Here is a 22,767-nt window from a genome sequence, read left to right as displayed (position 1 = left end):
GATCTGCAGCTGCGTGCTGGGAGAACCACTGCTCTCTTCAAAGCTGTCAGACAGGGACATTTAAGTCTGCAGAGGTTACTGCTGTCTTTTAGTCTGTGCCCTGCCCCCAGAGGTGGAGCCTAGAGAGGCAGGCAGGCCTCCTTGAGCTGTGGTGGGCTCCACCCAGTTCTCGCTTCCAGGCTGCTTTGTTTACCTAATCAAGCCCGGGCAATGGCGGGCGCTCCTCCCCCAGCCTCGCTGCCGCCTTGCAGTTTGATCTGAGACTGCTGTGCTAGCAATCAGCGAGACTCCCTGGGCGTAGGACCCTCCGAGCCAGGTGCGGGTTATAATCTCGTGGTGCGCCGTTTTTTAAGCCTGTCGGAAAAGCGCAGTATTCGGGTGGGAGTGACCGGATTTTCCAGGTGCCGTCCGTCACCCCTTTCTTTGACTCGGAAAGGGAACTCCCTGACCCCTTGCGCTTCCCAAGTGAGTCAGTGCCTCGCCCTGCTTTGGCTCGCGCACGGTGCGCGCACCCACTGACCTGCGCCCAATGTCTGGCACTCCATAGTGAGATGAACCCGGTACCTCAGATGGAAATGCGGAAATCACCCGTCTTCTGCGTCGCTCACGCTGGGAGCTGTAGACCGGAGCTGTTCCTATTCGGCCATCTTGGCTCCCCCCCACAAGGTATGTTTCATAACTCAGTTCTGACATCCTCATTATGCTGGCTTTGACCTCGAATTTATTTTGTCATAGTCATAAAATGGCTACAAAAGCTCCAAGTATCATGTTCTCTCACAATACAATTTCAAGAACTAGATGGGAAAATGTTTCTTCTGATGTCTCTTTATAAGAGATTTATCAAGTACTGTCTTTTTCTACAGCCCATCAGTCAGAATTCCATTGCATGCCTGTTCTTGAACAACCATGGTCAAGGAGACAAGATTCCTGATGACTGACTCACACTAATCAAAACTCAGCCACTGGTCCTAGTGAACTTCATGAGATGACAGTGGAGAGTGTCCCATCTCATCTTAAGCATATGACTGTCCCATACCCATACAAAATCAGGTTCTTTGCAGAAGGAACAATAGAGGTGAATGACCAATGAGTAATCAAAGAGAGAGTTTTTCAGGTATCTGATAATTTTATGGGTGCTTTTATATGCTTTTAATTACCTGGCAACAGAATAATAAAAAAACGTTATTTTAAACTTGAGTTACTGTTATGGGACAGGGGTCTGGTATATTATCCACGTCAGTCATAATAGTTCTAAATCAAATCTTAATAGAAGAGTTAATGAAACACCAAATCAAGTACAGAACTATGAAAATTATACACAGATTTTAAGGGGAAAAAAAGAACCTTTGTTTCTCTTGAGACGCTATTCTAGTTAAGGTTTCCCACATTTAGAAACTTAAGTTTAATCTTATTTGAGTAAAACAGTGGCAAAGGGAAAAGACCTTATTCATGTTATTTTTGGATTTTATAAATAATGGCAAAAATGACTAAGATTATATCTGTAATCTTAAAAAAAGAAAGAGATTAAGGTAACCAAAAAGAAACTGGCCAACTAACACATATGAATAGAATATGAAATAACAAAGCATAATGTTGGAAAATTGTTCATTGATCTCTTAAAATAGACATTCATATGTGAAAGGGGTTGAGATTCCAAAAAGACCTACAATTAAGTATTTAAGTGCTTAATTAAAAACGTAAATTCACAATAAGCATAGAAGTGAGAGTTTAGACAGTTCTTTCAGTTATTTTCTTACTAAAAAAGCACAGTAATTTTGATATATGTGATTTTAATCATTGAACCCCCTCCCTTCTAAAAATAGCTTATGTCCCAAAACCTTTAATGTAACTCTCGAGATTTAAAGGTTAAAACTTTAAATTTGAAAGTTAAGGGTATAATAGCATTATTAACAAATTAGGTCATTTAGTGTTCAACTGGCCAATCCTTACATTTCTGCATGATAGTAATTTTAGAAAATCATATTATCTGATATAATGTATATAATATTTTATTATGTATAGCTACACATTATGAGTGTGTGTGTGTGTGTATGTGTGTGTGTGTATGTGTGTTTGTGTTTGTATGTGGGTGTAGTACATTGCAACCCCAGCAAGCATGCAGGGTATAAACTCTGGTACTAGGAAAAATAAACTGGAGTGTAAAAGTACTTTAGTACTTTAGTTTCTTAGAATTTGGAGGTTAAGGGAGTCTCTAGGAACATTCGGTCACAGGTAGCTAGGGCACAGTGATAGATAACAGCCTCAACAGCCCTTCCCAGTCTGCAAAGGGCAGAGACTGGGTGAGTTTGGGGGCAATGTTTGTCTAATGGAACATGTGTGCTGACAGACCCCTGAATCACCTATCTTTTAACTGAGGAAACATCACACATATATCCCAAGGTGAAGAAAGGGGCATGTTGAAGCCTGGGTTTCTGCGTCCAAATGGCATGACAGTGCCCAAGGGCCCTGAAGGGAGCCTTTAGGACTGGGCTTAAATTGTAGGAACCAGACATTCTATTATCAGAAAAGGGAAGGTAAGAGGTGACGAGAGTAACCAGGACATGTGTGGTTAGTGACTGTCTAATCCTTTCTCAAATTCCCCGGTATATATATAAATATTTTTTTTTCCAGAGGAAAACATATCCACCATTAAACAAAAATTCCAGAAAGTGAATTTCTCCTTCTTAGAATAACTTGTGTATTATTGTTCTTCAGATCAGAGTTCAGGAGGTCAAACATCCACTTGATATCAGATTCTGTGGAAGATGCTATGGGTATATACAATGGTTAACGGTCAGATTTTATCCCCTGCAATCTTTCTACCCTCACCTTGATTCTTTTTCTGCAGTTTTTAAACATACTCAACTACTTTTCCTACTTAAAGTAAAACAAAACCATGAAAAATAATACAAATAAAATGACAGTGACCCTGAAATCCCTTGGCCTATCAATCTCTGTCCTTTATTAGCTAACTTATGAAAACGCCTTCTACCTTCGTGATTTCTATTTACCTCTTCACTAATTGTTCTGGCAAAAAAAAAAATGTAGAATGATTTTCTACCTGCCACATCCAATATTCTCCTTTTAGCTTTCCTTTGATTTGCCGCTCTGAAGTGATGGACATTTTTGACTACTCTTTTAAGAACTCTCATCATCCTTGGCTTCTGTGACTTCTCTTTTTCTTGTTTGGCCTCAGCATTCTGGCTACTTCTTTTCAGTCTTTTCTTTCTAGTTTTCTCCACTTTGCATCTTACGTGGCATCATCAAGTGACTTGGTCTCTCTTCCTTTATCATACATGGCTTTAAGCACTATTTGTATGCTGCTGCTCTCAATTCTGTATATCCAATCCAGACATTTCTGGTTTGCTATTGTGCCAGCTGGACATATGCAATTTGGAAGTTTTATAAGCATTTAAAGCACAAATGTCCTTTAGAATACAACTCAAGTAATTAAAATGAATTTATGTAACTCCTACTCCAAATCTCCATCCCCTTCATACCTGATATCTGTTAATGATTATACTCACCCAAAATGAAACATAGGGGTCAATGTAACTTTTATGTCGCCTAAATCATTCATTCACTTATTCGGTCATAAAATCTAACAGAAACAGCCTTTTAGTACAATGGTTTTGATGTAGGTTTTGGAAGTGGACTGCCTTTGTTTAAATCCTGGCTATGTTACTTGGTAGGTCCATATCTTTTGCAAGTTACTTAATCTATCTCTGCTGGTTTCATCATCTCTAACATGGGTATAACATGAAGGAAGTCAGGTAAAGGCAGATACCAATCTGATAATATTGATTAGCTCAAAAATAAAGGGGGGAATGGAGAGGACTATTAACTTTTTCTTGATATATATATTTTCAACCCTTGAAAAGATAATTATTATTTTTATAATTTAGTTAATGAATGAAGAAAAACTTAAAAACAAATTATTTAACTAAAAGGCCCTAAATCGGGCAGTCATCATTTAAACCCCCAAGGCCATTACTATAAGTGACAAATATCAGAGTATCACAATCCCTTAATTTCCTAATGATTACTGATAGCCCACTATCAATATAAGTGTCCCCTAAACCATTATTGATACATATTGCTCATACATCGTTTATTTTAGTTCACCTGTAGTTTGGATTAGTTTAACAATGTGGCAGTATTTGAGGTCTGCCTGAAGCATACGACTTGCTAAATATAGTGAGAAATAAAATTATTTCACTAATTTCAGTTACAGAGAATTCTCTGAAATGCTATGATTTGCAGAAATTCTTAGAAGAAAAAAGTTTTAATCATTTTGGATTTTGTCCTTAAACATATGTATTCAGAATTTGTACAGCGGAAGTAACATAACTGTAATATTATCAAATGGGAAGACAGCAAAAGAAATAAGGAAAGAGAAGTGGAACTATTAGTGACAATTGTAATAGCTCAACTGAATGAAATAAATAATACAGTGTGCTATAGTGGATTTTTCTCTTAATAATGTATATCCTATTCAAATGAAGCTTTTTTCTTCTTTGACCCTGTTTATAGCTTTATTACAGACAGTGTTAGCCCATATTAACCACTTACTAGATAAATATAGGAAAACTGCCTGTCATTTATCAGTTTATCCATTGTCATCTCAGATAGGGCCGAGTGGTCTGATTTCAAAGTGACAGCTGGTGGTGTCTCTTCCTGATACGTGCTAATCCAGTTTTTATTATGGAAAAACTGCCTGTGCTTTCAGACAGCGAAAGGGAGTTACTAAATGTAATCACTAAGGAGAAACCTTGGGATCGCAAACATAAAAGACTAAAATGAACAGTTTTCTCATTACAGAATGGTTTCCTGATTAAATACAGATTAAGGGCAGGGAAAAATCATTTAGAGATCTAAACAGCATTCTCCATTGTGTATATACACACAGAATCACTGATACACACATTTTTAAATGGATATAGATATAGAAGTTACATGCACATGGATATAGGTATAGACACAATCATGGCATGTACTGTCTCTTAATATGTTCATAAAATAATTTGAGAGTATGTGAATCAATCCCCATTTTTAGACAATTTCTTTGGATGGCAGCGTAAAAGAAACAATTATCATTTAAACAAAGTGTGACTTCTACATATATCACTGCTATGGTTTTATTATATCACTCTAGTGTAGACAGACTCTGTACAGACTACACTGTAGTGTAGTCAGAGCAATGGAGGATTTTCTATTATCTTTTCCCCACACGAGAAATTAAAACCTAAGAGAATGCTATCAAAAATGACTTGGTAGCTAGTGCATTGTAATTGCATGAGAGTCACCAGAAATATGAGCATTTAGTGCGTATAGACATATACCTTTCCCGTACTCTACTTTGGGATCTTGATGCTATTTGTGCTATATAATAAACAGCTCTCTCAAATTTTAACTCCTAGCTGTCAAATGAAAAGGCCACCTAACTATTTCATTATGCCTTAATTAATAATACACTTCAATAAAATTAATTTATTTACTACATAATTTATCAGCATGTTGAACATCTTGCCCAATACTTATTGCCAGAATAAAATAAGCATCCTGTCTGGAGGACTGTTTAATTGACAGAAGAAGAGATATGGAGTCAAATCTAGAAAGAGTATCCCACTTCCTCAGTCCGTGTTGTGGCCTCATTATTTTGGACCTCAAATCACAAATACAAATAACTGTGCTGGAGTTAGGTAGTTATGTCAGCAGATTACCATTCGCCAGCCCCATTAGCCATCTGACCCCATTTTCGAAGTACAGGCATTATGGATTTTGTTCCAGACCATCCTAATAATGCAAATATTGCAGTCAAGTAAGCCACACACAATTTTTTTTTGTTTTCCAGTGCATATAAAAGTTATGTTTACACTATACTGCAGTCTATTAAGTGTGTAATTAATGGAAAAAACAATGTACAGACCTTAATGATAAAAATACTTTATTGCTAAAAATGCTAATGATCTTCTGAACCTTCAGCAAGTTGTCATGTTTTTTTTTTTGGTAGAGGGTCTTGCCTCCATGTTGATGGCAACTAACTGATCGTGGTGGTGGTTGCTGAAGGTTAGGGTGACTACGACAATTTGTTAAAATGAGACAATGAAGTTTGCTGCATTCATTGACACTTCCTTTCAAGGAAGATTTCTCTGTGCAAGTGATACTGCTTGACAGCATTTTACTCACAATAGAACTTCTTTCAAAATGGGGGTTGATCTTCTCAAACCCTGATACTGCTTTATCAACAAGGTTTATATAATATAATCCTTTCTTGTCATTTCAACAATGTTCATAGCCTCTTCACTAACAGTAGATTCCATCATCTAAAGAAACCATGTTCTTTGCTCATCCATAAGAATTAACTCCTCATCTGCTCAAGTTTTATCATGAGAGTGCAGCATTTCAGTCACATCTTCAGGTTTCACTTCTAATCGATTTATCTTGTTAGTTGCACCACATCTGCAGTTACTTTCCCCACTGCATTCTTGAACCCCACAAAGTTATCCATGAGGGTTGGAACTAACATCTTCCAAACTCCTGCTCATGTTAATATTTTGACCTCCTCCCATGAATCATGAATATCCTTAATGATATCTAGAATGGCAAATCCTTTCCAGCAGGTTTTCAATTCATTTTGTTCAGACCTATCAGGGGTCTGATAGGTAGCTTTACAAAGTGTATTTCTTACATAATAAGACTTAAAATTTGACATTACTTGATCCATGGCTACAGAATGGACATTGTGTTAGCAGGCATGAAAACAACATTAATCTCCTTGTATATTTTAAATAGAGCTCTTGGGTGACCAAGTGCATTGTCAGTGAGCAGTAATATTAACAGAATCTTTTTTTTTCTGTGCAGTTGGTCTCAACAGGGGGCTTCAAATGTTCACTAAAACATGTTGCAAACACATGTGTCATCATCCAATTCTAAGCTTTGTTATTTCATTTATAGAGCACAGACAGAGTAGATTTAGAACAAATTCAGCATAAATCCTTAGGGTCTAGGATTTTCAGAATAGTAAATGAGCATTAGTTTCCATTTAATGTCACTAGGTACATTAGCTTGCAACAAGAGAATCAGACTGTTCTTTGGAGCTTTGAAGCCAGGACCTGACTTCTCCTCTCTAGCTATGAAAGTCCTAGATGGCATCTTCCAATATAAAGCTGTTTTGTTTACACTGAAATTTTATGAGATCTTCTGGATAACTTGCTGAAGCTTCTACAACAACACTTGCTGCTTCACCTTGTACTTTTATGTTATAAAGATGGCTTATATTTTTTAACCTTATGCACCAATCTCTGCTAGCTTCAAACTTTTCCTCTGCAGCTTCCTAACTTCTTAAAGCCTTCATGGAATTGGAGAGAATTAAAGCTTTTCTCTGGATTAAACTTTGGCTTAAGGGAATGCTGTGGCTCGTTTGATCTTCTATCCAGACCACTCAAACTTTCTCCATATCAGCAATAAGCTGTTCTGCGTGCTTAACATTCATGAATTCACTGGAGTAGCACTTTTAATTTCTTTCAAGAGCTTTCTCTTTGCACTCACAACTTGTCTAACTGTTCAGTGTAAGAGGCTTAGCTTTCAGACTATCTTGGCTTTTGACATGCCTTCTTTACTAAGCTCAATCATTTCTAGCTTTTGATTTAAAGTGAGAGACATAGGACACTTCCTTTCACTTGAACACTTAGAGGTCATTGTAGGGTTACTAATTTGTTTAATTTCAATATTGTTGTGTCTCAGGGAATAGAGAGGCCTGAGTGGGGAGAGACTGGAGATTGGCCGTTGGTGAAGCCATCAGAACACACACAACTTTTATTAAGTTTGCTGTCTTATATGGATGTGGTTCATGGCAACCCAAAACAATTACGATAGTAACACCAAAGATCACTGATCACAGATCACCATGACAGATATGATACGAAAAAGTTTGAAATACTGGGAGAATTGCCAAAATGTGACACAGAGACACAAAATGAGTACATGTTGTTGAAATGGTCTCAATAGACTTGCTCCATGTAAGGTTGTCATATCTTTAAGTTGTAAAAAGTGCATTATCTGCCAAGCAAAATAAAACAATAAAAGGAATTATGCCTATATAAGTGCTCACAGTTTCTATATCCTTGGTTAGAGGCCTAATAGAAACCTCTTTTCAAAATCTAGCTGTCAGTGTCAACAAATTCTTCCTTAGCTAGTCTGTGAGTTCAAGAATCACAAATATTCATTTCTAGTTGCAAGAATTAATTAGAGAACGCAGACCAAATGCTGCTTCTCTTTAAAGAGAGGTAGAGGATTATTATTTAAAATTGAAAGAAGTCATATCTGTCAATGGGCTCCACAAATGGGTGTTTATTTTATGTACTTAGATGCCTTTTCATAATCTATAATCAAGGAATCTTCAGAGACCACTGTGGCAATACTGTGATCAAAATCATCAGATGATTTCAAACGTTGCCACCTTAACTGATCTGTTTATGTAAGAAGAGCTGATAACAAGATATCCTGTTCATTGACATGCTGAGAGAATGTGTCGCCATTTATAAAATGAACTTTTATCTTTATTTTTTTCTGGAAATAGTGGTGATTGGCATTCGTTTTGTTTGCATTCTGCAGTATTATAAACAGGAACCAGGATTCTTCAATACTAAGATCAGAAATGAATGAAAAAGCCCATGCAGTGGCTCACACCTGTAATCCCAGCACTTTGGGGGGCTGTGGCAGGTGGATCACCTGAGGTCAGGAGTTCGAGACCAGCCTGGTCAACATGGCAAAATCCCGTCTCTACTAAAAAGACAAAAAAAAAATTTAGCCAGGTCTGGTAGTGGGCACCTGTAATCCCAGCTACTTGGGAGGCTAAGGCAGGAGAATTGCTTGGACCTGGGAGGCAGAGGTTGTGCAAAATTATTTACTTACCATTCCACATTGATTCAGTTATGATATTGTAAAATAGGCTCCAATGAAAGTTAATAATTCTATTTCAAGAATGTTGACACTATGCTCATGGCAATAATATATGAGATAATAAAGCTTAAAAATTATGAGGTTATTCCCTTCAAAATGCCCCATAGTGTTGTCCTACAGTTTGTAAACCATTTTCAGAATAACCAAATTAGCTAACAGAATAAGGAATTATGTAACAATTAAATTTATATTTTGAAATAGGAAAGAGAGAAATCAATGATGAAATTGCCAAAATAGAAAACTAATCTAGGGATAAAAATAATTATTTACAGAGGTTCAGATTTAAAATATACTCACATCTAGATATTATTTAGAAAGTATCTTATTTTATTTGCATACACTTGGCTGGAGTTAATACAAACTTCACTCAAAATTCTCTACAGAGAGTTGGAGACCTGAATTCTAGGCCCTAGGGCAAAGTACTCAATGACTTCATTGAACCTCGATTTCTTCATTGGTAAAATAGATCATATAACAGTTTTTTCTTCTTCATAGTGTGAATGAGATAATATGTAATAAATCAGTTTGTAACTTGCCAATTATGTACTTCAGAATTTTTACTGTTGATTTATTATTGCTGTCCTGGATTTAAGCTTGTAGAAGTAAAGTAGGGCCAGTTAATAAAAGGCCTTAAAATCCAAACAACAGCTCATTAACTCTCTTGGTGATTCTGTTTAAAAATTTATTCTTAAAACTCCTAAAAAAATTGCTGGACATTTCTACTTTATGTCTTGTCATTACTATAAACTCAAATGTCTTTTCCTTTCCTCTTAATTTCCCTGTTCCTGTTAATTACTGCTATTTGGTCAAGCCAAACTTCAGAATTACCCTTTTTAAAATTTGTCTGTCAATATCCAAACAGTTGAAAAAACCTTTTTATAATGTCTTTTCCAATTCTATTATTAATATCTAAGCTCATGGTTATAATAGTATTCCCTTTAAAGAGTATTTTTCCTTGATTTTTAACAAATTACATATTCAATGTAAAACACATACAGATTCAGAAAAAATACAAAAGTAACAAAATTCCATATTTTATCACCCAGAGTATTCTACTGTTAGTATATTTGCATAAATTTGTTTTTTCTATGCATAATTTTTACATCATTGGCATCCTATTTGTATATGCAATAGCATTATTGCTATTATTATTAATTTTTCAGACAAAAATATTAAGCTGTACAAATTATTTACCATCACTAAAATTTCATCTAATAAGTGCATTTTGATTGTACATTTTAATTATTTGAGTGAGTTAAACATGTATGTGGTTCCAAATGAACAGAAAGTATGCCGTGCACACTTAACTTTCCTCTTGCCTGTTTCCCAGCCACTAAGTATCCCTCCTGAGAAGCAATCACTCCTGCCAACATTTTGTATATTCATCTAGAGATAATTGGTATATGTATAAATGCATATAATTACTATCAGATTTACTGCTATATACATCAGCATACTTTAAAAATATGTGTATTTTGGCCAGGTGCGGTGGCTCATGCCTGTAATCCCAGCACCTTGGGAGGCTGAGGCAGGTGGATCACTTAAGGTCAGGAGTTCAAGACCAGACTGGCCAACATGGTGAAACCCTGTCTCTACTAAAAATACAAAAATTAGCCGGGTGTGGTGGTGCATGCCTGTAATCTCAGCTACTTGGGAAGCTGAGGCAGGAGAATCATTTGAGCCTAGGAGGCGGAGGTTGCAGTGAGCCAAGATCACGCTACTGCACTCCAGCCTGGGCGACAGAGTGAGAGTCTGTCTCAAAAAAAAAAAAAAAAAAAAAAAAAAAAAAGCGTAGTTTTTAAAATATGTACATACATACACACACATACTCAGCAAAATAGTAATCTATCATGCTATATTTTTCCTTGCTTTAAAGGAATTTTAATAATACATCTGATAGCATTAGATTAATTCACAAAATTTTATTACTTTATCCTTATTTTTAATATATTGCACCAAAATTAATGAGATATCCCCTTGAGGCACTTCCAGTCTATAGAGAGTTATCTGACCACTATACCATGAACCATTAGCTAAGCTTAGGACTACCAAATATGTTCAGAAAACATAAGAAAGTAGTGATTATGTAAAATGTACTGCAATTGATTCTTTTTTCTGACAAACGATTGAGCTATATGATTCCTTGTCAAGAAATGTATGATATTTCCAGAATTTTTATTGGTCTTACCAGTATCTTCTTTAATGATAAAGTAGTCATTCAAATATGTAAACTTTAAAAAAATTTTTTTCTGCTCTCTTTGGTTTCTGAAAGTGGTAAGTTAAAAATCTCCCAGTATGATTGTATGTTTCAAATTCTTAATAATAGTTTTTTTCTTATGTATGTTGAGACTATCTTTCTAAGTTCATGTAGTTTTAGTAATATTATACCTTCCTAATTGTTCTTTTTGTGTAATTTAATGACCTTCTTTCCCCCTAAATTGCATATGCCTTAAAGACTAATTTGTCTGATACTAATATTTTCATACCAGTTCATTTTGATTATTATTTCCCCAGTTTTAGGTGTGTCTCTTACGAAGAGCATATGGACAGATTTTTATAATCTAACCTGAGAAAATTAAAAATGTTATTGTTTTACATTTGTTAGGATAACTAATAATATTTAGATGGTGGTTCTATCATCTTGTTTTGTGAGTTTTGATTACAATATTCTTTCTTATTTCTCCTCTGTTGCCCTTTATTAAGTTTATTGACTTTTTATGCCCCCCACCAGCATTTTCTCTCTCTCTTTCTTTCTTTTAGCAGTTACCCTTGAATTTTTAGCATGCATAATTTACCTAATAAGTCCGTCAGCATAACTATCCTCTCCATGCCATACTGTCAGCATACTTTAACTGAAATTTCTTCCTTACAGTTTCATTTCCATGATACTATTGTTTCATATTTTAGGTTCACCTAACTTTAATGACACAAAATTCAAGTTACGGTTGTTATAATTGTTTTATTTTACATTACAAATGTCTGTTGAATGGATGAATGTTGGTAAAATTTTGAATTCACATCCATGTTTATTACAGGCTTGTGCTTTTGATTTCTCCTCATAGATAGCTTTTTATTTTTCTACCTAGATAAGGCGTAAATCTTTCTTGACCTAATAGTTTTAAAAAAATTCCTTATGGAATATTAAAGCTGCATTCTCTCGTTTATAGGTCCTAAATCTTGAAGCAATTTCACCTGGGCTTCTGCAGCATTGACTTGTAATAGTAGCAATCTGCTCTAAACTTGATTTTCTCTTCTGGCACTCAGGAATTTCTCTTTCTACTAACTTTTAAGTGTTGTCTATTAGCTAGCATTTCTATGTACTTATGTACTTGTAGTTAGAGAGAAATCTATATAGGCTCAGCTCAGAATATTGCTAGTATTCTAAATTCAGCCTAAATTCATATCTATGTATATGCAATTTTATATGCTTTAGTCTAACTTAATGTGGCATTATAAGCACTTCTCCTATGACCACAAATTCTTTGTAAATCTCATTTTCCATTGATTTACAATATTCTGTATTTTAGAGCTGGGATGTCTGAGTTTGATTCTTGGCTCTGCCTCTTTCAAATATTACAAAAGGTGCAATATTTTGGAGAAGGTACTTATTCTTTCTATCACTGTTTCTTCACTCATAAAATAGGGAAACTAATACCATAGGATTATTATGAAAAACAAATGAGATAATAGTCATGGAACACATAGAGTCATGCCAGGCGTCCTCTTAGTATTCAACAAATGTTAACTATTTGTATTATTATTTTATATTATCGCCATTGCCAACCACCCTCCCTACCATTATCATCATCATCATCTACCACCACTATCATCAACATCATCATCATCATCCTCACCAAACTCTTTGGTTAGAAATTGCCTCCAAATTCAACAGTATAAATAGTTCTTTGACAAGCATATCTTTGCACAATCCTTATATATATTTTATTTTCTTAGACTAGATGTTAAAAATGAAATTATAAGGCACAGGACACAGTTATTTTAAAGCGGGTTTTGATATAGATTTCCCAGTGCTTAATGCCCTATTAAATGTGTTCTCTTCTACCAATTTCATTCTTTTCCAATGAATGGTGGTGTCTTGTTTCATTCTTATAAGGCACAGAACACAGTTTCATTCTTATCAGGCACAGAACACAGTTATTTTAAAGGGGGTTTTGATATAGATTTCCCAGTGCTTAATGTCCTGTTAAATGTGTTCTCTTGTACCAATTTCATTCTTTTCCAATGAATTGGTGGTGTCTTGTTTCATTCTTATAAGGCACAGAACACAGTTTCATTCTTATAAGGCACGGAACACAGTTATTTTAAAGGGGGTTTTGATGCAGATTTCCCAGTGCTTAATGTCCTGTTAAATGTGTTCTCTTGTACCAATTTCATTCTTTCCCAATTAATTGGTGGTGTCTTGTTTCATTTCTTCTTGGTCTTCTTAAATTCACCTTTACATGTGGTAGACCATTCTAGGTGTGCTCAAGCACCTGTGGTTCTCTCCATCTCTGCCTAAGGGCTTACTGTACCATCCAGGAACTTGTTTGACCATAAACAGGGCAATGTAAAAATACCAGGAAGTTAACACTCTCAGGGCCAACCTCCAATCAATAAGGGGTAGAAGTGGATGGAAAAGTACCCAGCCTGATCATCCTGGGCATGGATAGGCTGGAGCATTTGTAATATAATTATGAGATGTGTTCATGGTTTCTCACAGGCTACCCAGTGATGCTGAGCCCAAGTTGCTCACAATGATAGCTCACTCACTAACGCACCTTTCATGCCTTTCTCCCTTCCTGTCCCACTTCCTCTCTCTATTGATTCTGTCCTGAGATTTTCACCAAATAAACTCAAGCTGTAGTCTCAACATTTGCTTTTAGAGAAGGTCAATCTAAGAAAACACCATACAGCAGTTTCACCTTTCTAAACTTCTTTATCAGTTAGCTCAACAATCTTCCATGGCTCCCATGCCACAAGACAAAATGTAAACTCTCTGCTTCAGGAATTAAGATTCACTACAATCTATCACTTCCTATATCCACTACAAAACTATTTTTATAACCAAATGGTTTACTCATTGTTTTAAAAGTACAATAGGTAGGCTTTAGGCCATTTCTTCACATCACTTTGTCTGCCTGAAATCTAAGCCTGCTTCTCTGTTTTAGTTAGATTATATACTCTTTCTCCAAGACCCATCTTCTTTGTGAACATTCCAAGCTGCTCCTGTCAGGGTTGTTTGAGCATCCTTCTGGAGTCTATAGTGTGACTGTTTCCCCTCACTCATTTGGTTCTTGGCATACCTAGCTTGGAATGTCCTATTCGATTGTCATGTCTTAAGCTCAGTCCCTCAGGGATAAGGCCTCTGTTATTAGGGTTATCTAATGAATATTCATTAGAGAAACCTTAGCATATAATGAAAAGGAAAACAAAACCACTTTCCTGTTTAAAAATAGCCAGTGTCGACATTTTGAAATATTTTATTCTAGTCTTTCTCTATGCTTGTTTTATTTAAATATTATTTTGGCATACAGTTAATGACCCTAACATTTATTTTGAGGAGATATTATATGCTAGGCATTTTTGTAAGTCCTTTATATATAATATGCTTTACAACAGTGAGAAGGATACTGATAATTTTTCCATTTACGTATGAGGAGCCTGAGGCTTGAAGAGTTTAAATAATTCTTCTTCTATTCAAAAACTATTATGTACTCAAATTGGGACTCAAACCTGTCACCCTGCTTGAAAATTTTATGCTCCTAACCAATATAACATACTGCCCTTTTCACTTTCATGTTCTATCTCAGGATTTAGGTACATAGAAATGGATTAATCATAATCTTCAGTGATGTTACCCTGATCATTAGCCCTCCTATTTTCTTATCTATCTATCTATCTCTCTATCACCTATCTTTTTTCCTATCTATCTCTATTATCTATCTATATCTATCTTTATCATCTGCCTGTCTTTATTATCATCACATCATCATCAATTTATCTGCATTATTTAATAAAAACCTGTGAATATACCACACAGCTTGGAATTTAACTGAAACCCTTATTTATAAGCTCTCCCACATTGTATCACCCTGAAGCCATATTTATGATTATTTAGCTTTCATTTTTATACATTGTTGTTGCATTTATGTGATGTGTGTGTGTGTGTGTGTGTGTGTGTGTGTGTGTGTGTGCAATTTGTAACATTGTACAAAGGGACTGGGCATGGTGGCTCATGCCTGTAATCCCAGAATTTTGGGAGGCCAAGGCAGGAAGATAGCTTGGGACTAGGAGTTCTAGACAAGCCTGGGCAATATGGTAAGACCCCATATCTACCAAAAATAAGAAAATTAACTGGGTATGGTGGCGTGCATCTATAGTCTCAGCTACTTGGGAGGCTGAATTGGCAGGATCACTTGAACGAAGGAGTTTGGGGTTACATTGAGCTATGATAGTGCCACTGCATTGCAGCCTGGAGGAGAGTGAGACCATGTCTCAAAGAAAGTTGTACAAAAGGTGTCATGCTGAACTAATTATTTTAGACTATCTTTTCTTATTTAATAGGTGTTCAGATTCAACCACATTGTTGTATGTCACTGTAGAATCATTTTGACTACTCTGTAATATTCCAGTATGAGTATATACAAGTTTATGTATCTATTCTTTTCTGATAAACATTTGAACCTTTTCAAATTTTACTCCTGTGAACAATTCTATGAACATTTTTTTTTTTTTTAAGACGGAGTCTCGCTCTGTCCAGGTTGGAGTGCATTGGCACAGTCTCGGCTCACTGCAACCTCCGCTCCCAGGTTCATGCCATTCTCCTGCCTCAGCCTCCCGAGTAGCTGGGACTACAGGCACCCGCCACCATGCCTGGCTAATTTTTTTTTTTTGTATTTTTATTAGAGACGGGGTTTCACCATGTTAGCCAGGATGGTCTCGATCTCCTGAACTTGTGATCCATCCGCCTCGGCCTCCCAGAGTGCTGGGATTACAGGCGTGATCCACTGCGCCGGGCATGAACATTCTTATACATGTCTTTTCTTTATTTATCATAATTTTGAATTTAATATTGAAACTTTATAACACAAGTATTTATGATCTTACTGAATTTTAAAATAGTAATTTTTTTTTTTTTTTTTTTAGAGACAGAGTCTCACTCTGTCACCCAGGCTGGAGTGCAGTGGCGCAGACTTGGCTCACTGCAACCTCTGCCTCCCAGGTTCAAGCAATTCTCGTGCCTCAGCCTCCTGAGTAGTTGGGACCACAGCTGCCGCCACCATGCCAGGCTAATTTTATATTTTTAGTAGAGGTGGGGTTTCGCCATGTTGGCCAGGCTGGCCTTGAACTACTGACCTCAGTGATCCACCCATCTCAGCCTCCCAAAGTGTTGGGATTACAGGCATCAGCCACTGTGCCTGTCCTAAAATAGTAATTTTTATAATTAAATTGTTACTGAGTAATTTATTGATTTAATACAGCATATTTTACTTAATCAGCTCACTGTTGTAATTTGTGGGTAGTTCTAAATTTTTCCTATTATAAATAATTGTGTGTTGAACATCTTTGTACTTAGTGTTTCACATGTGGGAGGATCCAATCGTCATCCATACGAATTACTGGCATCAAGATAGAGATTACAAATAATACATAAATGCTAAGATTATGAGAATGTTGTATGAGTTATTTTGCCTCAGCTGCACAATAAGAATATGCTTTGTTAACTGTTACTCTATTGACACTATGTTATTCTAGAGACACTATGCTATTGTGATCATAAAGACATGTAACATAATGCACTATAATTTTTTTCTTTCAATAAACAATAGATTAATTCAGTTCTGCAGTCAAAAAGGATCTTACTGACACACATTTGATGAAACTCAATTTGAAAAACTAAGCTTCCTTGTGTGAATGAATATAATCTGTGAGCTGAAAATGGCTCAAAGCTCTCTAGAGTAGAACTAATTTAAATGTTTATTTGACTTGAGATCTGTGTATGCATGTTGTAAAAAGGAGGCATAATTAACTTGATTCAGATCAAATAAAATGAGATACATAGGGCAGTGAATAACTTTCTTTTCGCTAAATTTGAGAGTCCTGTTCTTGATCTCATCTCATTGACTCAGCTTCCTCCCAGGAGCACTTTGTCACTATTTATAAGCAGATTGGGGAAAACTAACAAGGTTCTCTACTTCCTTCTTCACACCTTGAGCCTTCTAGCCATTGTTCTTTATCTAAGCCAGAAGTTGACAAGAATTACTCTATCATTTTTTTGACTATTTTTTAATGACATAGTACTTACAATAAAACAAACATTTATAATAGCTCTCCTTATAGATGAGCTCTATCTATATATCCTTATAGATGAGTCCACCCTATCCAATTGCCACTACTTAGAAGTTGAAGAGATATTTATTTCCTAAACTGTCCTAGAGTTGGTGTGGAAACTATATGAAGAAGGAGAAAATGAAGATGCTGTTTTCTTAGGTTAGCATTAGTTCTGCATTGCTCCATGCCTCCGTTGTTCAAAGGCCATATGGTGGATAAAATCCTGGATACTTTCTATTGACAGTGTTCATTCTTGGTTAACAGAAGGAGGCCTGAAAGCATACAAAAACCATTTCTAAAATAAGTGACAGCCATTAATTTTATATTATGTAAAAAATTAGTGATAAACTACAAAGACATAATAAAATTGCACAGATTATATTCAAATAATTTATTATCAGAATTCTTATAAGTCTGAAAATTGTCATTGAAGAGCAAACTGTTTAAAATTTGTCACTATGTAATAAAGCATGTAATTGAAAATGAATAAAAAACACAGAGCATTGAACATGAATAAAAACCATAGAGCATTGCAGCCATGTATAGACCTTAAAACCATCTTTTATTCTATTAAAATATGAAAGGGAGAGAAGAGCTTCAAGATGGCTGACTAGAGGCACCTGGTACTCACCTCCTCCACAAAGAAGAACCAAAATAATGAGTAGATATTAATCACACTTCTAATAGATGATCTAAGGGAGAACACTGGAGTTTAACAAAGAAGTGCCAGCAAACACCTACAGCAAGGAAGGAAAGGGAAGGAGGCAGCCTGCTCTGCTGGGATCAACTGGGAACCAGGAGGGGCTCCCTAATGCAGGGAAAGGCTGAAGAAATCATACAGAGACTACACTACTACACACACCTGGAATCAAAGCCAAAGTACCCTACCCGACCAACACCACAGATACAACTTCAGGAAAAAGTACTCCCCTATGAAAGCAAATCCAAAAAATTGGAAGAAGCAACTGTTACACCAGATGCACAGATATCAAAGTAAGGACACAAGAAACATGAAAAAGCAAGGAAATATAACACCTCCAAGGGAGCAAATAATTCTCCAGCAACAGATTCCAATGAAAAGAAAAAGTATGAAATCCCTCCAAAAAGAATTTAAGATAATGATACTAAAGAATCTCATGAGATACAAGAGAATGCAGAAAAACAATACAAAGAAATTAGAAAAACAATTCAGGATATGAATGAGAAATTTGAAAGAGAGATTTCATTAAAATAATCAAATGTAGATTTCTGTGTTAAAAAGGAATGTTCACATTTTCTTAAAATTAATTTTGAAATAACATCTTTTAGTGTTTTTCAATATAGCAAATATTAGGTAGGTAGAAAGTGAAAACTGCACAATAATAATATTTAATACTCTGTGTAAACTATGTGAATAAAATAGTTATTAGTAATTCTTTTGAATCTTGTATCTATTAATCAGCATAACATATCTCTGCATAATTTACAGTTTAAGTGAAAAGCAGGAACTAAATTATACCACCTTAGTTTACAAAAATACAGAAAGAAAAGTATTAACCTAAATAAAACTAACAATAGCATGTCATGTAATTAGAAGAAGAAAAGCTAAAGATTTTTTCAGCATCTGAAGCAGTTTTATAAAAATGATAACAGTTATTCAAGTTGTAAGCAGTTTAATATAATCTGAATATAATCAGAGGCCCAAAATTAATTGAAAAGTTTTATAACCCATATCTTTTTTTCAAGAAAAAAAATTCTTGATATTACAAAGCAAAATTGAAATATTTTAAAGTGATTTCGAAATGAGGATACTAGAAAGTGAGAAATTAAGACAGAGAACCCCTTCATTGTTCATACAACTCCACATACGCACACATGTTCATACTGTTGTGGTGAGAAATTATGCCATTTCAGCTATTCCTAATAATATTCTCATTTGGCGGATTTAAGTCAGCACCTTAATATCATTCTAGCATAATTTTTATGGTATAATACAAAATGATTTTAGGTTAGATTTTGGTAGAAAATAGCCAAGGCCCATTTGGCTGCTACTTTTCTTGGAAGAGAAAAAAAATAAAAGCTTTATCTTAATTAAAGTTTAATTAAGGATCACGTTTGGCAGTACTTTTCACACCGATCTACACCAGCAGATTTTCTAGGGCTTAACTTTATCGTGCAGAAAATCCTCTTTTATTACTCCCAACCTGTTGTAAAAGCTGTTGGCACAGAGAGCTGGTTGCTTCATTCAGACGCCTTGTTTGCCACTGGAAATATCCCAAGTCTCTAGAGATAGCACCACAGTGGTTCAATTTAATATCTGTCCTATCACTACAAGACTCCAGCTCATTATTAATGATACTATTCATTAATTTCTTGTTGGGCTGATGTTGTTATTTATTAAAATATTAAAGAATGCCCCTGGGACACATGCATAATGAGGGACACCTCAGTTTCATGAGCGATACCAGCTGAAGGAATGAATGAACACACTACAGCTTTACCCACCCTACGCTGCACCATTCCTCCCTCATTAGTCCTGCTACATCTCTGAGTGACACTGTAAATTCATTTTGTGCTCTGTCCAATCAGAGCTTAATAAAAATGCAGGGCCCTTTTTTTTTAATGAGCCATTCCTATGCAAAATGAATTGACTACTGTCTAACTCATCTAATCCGCCTGTATTTTGGGGAAGAACTAAATTGCCTGTGTTTATATGGGAAATAAATAAAAGTTGACATATTTTTTTCCTTTTCAGTCTTACATTTGGAAAATTTCAACATAATAAATTCTCCATCTTAAGAACCTGCCACCTTAGTTAACTAAATCCCAGCATGACATTTAAACATGTGATCGTCGTATTTAAAAAAGCCTAAACAAGCAGTTTGTACATGGCAGTGGTCATTTGATGTGTGTTTGCACATGCATTCAGGTGCAGACTACAGAAATTCTGAGGATGCTTGATGTATTTGCTCACCCTTTTAATACATGGGTATTTAAAGACATTCTTTGAGTGTGCTAAAATGTATATGGTAGTATAAAAGAGAAAATATGTGAAATGTTGTAACATTTTCAACTATGTAGGGAATAAATAATATTAAAATATTTTTATTAGAGAAGAAAAATCTTATTTTTTGATGCCCCTGCTTGTCACTGAATGTACAGAGTGAAATCTGCATAACAATTGAGGTAGCATCTGAAGGTAAAGTTTTAATTTGTTCTATATGGTTGTTATTTTCTCTCCTGTGCAAATAATTACTCTGGTGAAGAAATACCACACTGTTTTGAGGGGATTAACTGGGCATAATTGCAGCCTGTTTTGATCCCTCTTTTAATAATGGATTCTTTCAATCTATATCTGGTAGAGCAGCTTTGTAGGGATAGTTTAAAAGCTCTTATAGATGCCTATGCAATCTTTATATTGTGAACTTCTACGGGTTTGTTTCTGAGCAAAAAAGGCTTTGTATTTATATGGTAACATGGAAGCTGTACGTTGCAAATCTTAACCCACATTTGCCTAAAACAATAAATTATGGTTGTTTTAAACTCTTCCAATGGCTTTTATTTCAGTATACACTATAGATTATATTCTGTTGAAAGTAGAGTTTATAGCATGTTTTATTTCGAAATATTAATTTTATAAAATAATTTTTCCTAACGAGTGTACAGGTGTTCCAAATCTTTTGCAAAAATAAAGTATGTTAAATAGACTGCAAAATCTTTCAATTGTTTAAGTTTACAAATCTTGAACTATTAGTGACCTGATTTTAATACTTTAGTATATTGGCCTCATAATCATGTCTTACAAAGGTACTGGTTATGAGGCCATATTTTTTCCAAGTCCTGATTAAGATAGACGATAACATCCTGTTTTAATTTATTGGTATTAATCTTATTAAAGAAGGGCATGGGAGTTTATTTTTTTCAAAGCGACTGGAACCATAATGACCAAGAGATTTTCAAGGCAGCAGGGCAGAATGATTTAATGAAATTTTAACACTGAAAAAAGGAATTAAAGAATTTCCTTAAGCATATATGTGTGTGTGTATATACTTAATATGTATATCAAATACATATATAAATACATATATATATATAGAGAGAAGCTGATATATATACATAGCATATATATAAATAGAGGCTGAAAAGGTAAAATTTGAGGGGAACATAATCAAATTTTAACAAAATCATGAGTGCAAAGAAGATTATGTTTTTACACAATCTCTGAAAAGTAAAACTTGGCCGTTTTGCAAGGATGTTTTATGTCAAATCGAATGATGGTAAAATAGAAAAAAAAAGTGTTACTATAACTCCTCCTGGAAAGTGAGCTGCATTCTTTATGGAAATGAATGCTTTCATACTTTGAAACCTGTTCAAAGACCTTGGAATGGAAAGTAAAACAAAGAGGGCTCCAGATCAGTGGAAAAACATTTAGTGTGATATTGGACTTGAAGATTGAGGGTAGGTGGAGAGGGAGAAAAATGTGTTTATTTCTTTGGAGAGGGAGATAGTAGAAAAATGTGATAGAAAGAGGATCTGCTGATGATTGAGCCATTCCCCTTCCTCTCAAGGTCAGTAAAACCTACTAATATCACCATATGATTGGTGTGAGAAGATCTTGGGGTGGAAATCAGTGAAAGGCTTATCTTCAGGAAAGGTATAACAGTTTATGTAGATATGGGAATTCTAAAATAGAGAGAATCTATGGAACTGGGAGTTGAAACCAAAATAATAAATTGTTTTATTTAACTCCCAGCCACAGCAGGATGACACACAAATTCCTATAGGAACCCATTCTCATCTACACTTTTCAGTCTAACAAGCCCTCTAATTTACAGATAATGAAAAACACATTAAGAAATTAAATGGCACATCTAATTATGCACTAGTTACTGTAGTTAGTGTAATTTCTACTCTACCATGTTTTCACAGAGTGGTTATAGGCTCTTAATGCTAAGAAGTAGTACAGAATTAAACTGTATAGTCCAGAAGATCAGAGATAAAATCATGCATAAAATTACATATGCATAATGGACAACACAGTTTCAGGATTTATTTAAACAAGTATGACTAACATCATAGGAAGTAGTTAGATATTATGACAAGAATTTCCTTGAATCTCTCTCCCAGAGACAAATGCTTTGCATGCATTGACCAGTGGAATGATATTCTTGGATTCTTATGCTACTTTGATTACTTTATATAAGAAAATATTCATTAACTACACCATATAGTTAACATTTTGAAGGATTAAATAATAAAGACAAGTTTCTTCAGGAGTTATGAGGAAAAGAAACATAATAATTTATCACTGAGATTACCTTTAAAATTCCAAGTTAAAGTATCTACTTAGTGGATATTATCATCATTAAATGACTACAGTTAGATTTTGAGAATCATATTTTAGGCTTTACAAGTGTGCAATATCTTGAGATTTCTTTTGCAATGTAATCTTAAGCCTTTGGATTAAGAAGCAGAAGTGGAATGTACTGTTTG

At 35.1% G+C, this 22,767-nt stretch overlaps 1 long non-coding RNA gene across 2 annotated transcripts in view; it reads left to right on the top strand.

Moving 5' to 3' along the window:
• Window positions 1–213: 213 nt before the first annotated feature.
• LOC129532080 (uncharacterized) overlaps window positions 214–22,767 on the top strand; it is a 167,140-nt gene continuing 144,586 nt past the window's right edge. For both annotated transcript variants that reach the window (XR_008677708.2, XR_010129583.1), the window contains exon 1: window positions 214–666. This is a non-coding gene — a long non-coding RNA (uncharacterized lncRNA). The remainder of the gene's footprint in view (window positions 667–22,767) is intronic.

The sequence above is a fragment of the Gorilla gorilla genome, chromosome 11 (assembly GCF_029281585.2).
Source record: "Gorilla gorilla gorilla isolate KB3781 chromosome 11, NHGRI_mGorGor1-v2.1_pri, whole genome shotgun sequence".
NCBI lineage: Eukaryota > Metazoa > Chordata > Mammalia > Primates > Hominidae > Gorilla > Gorilla gorilla.
This window is presented reverse-complemented; position numbering and strand designations above follow the sequence as displayed.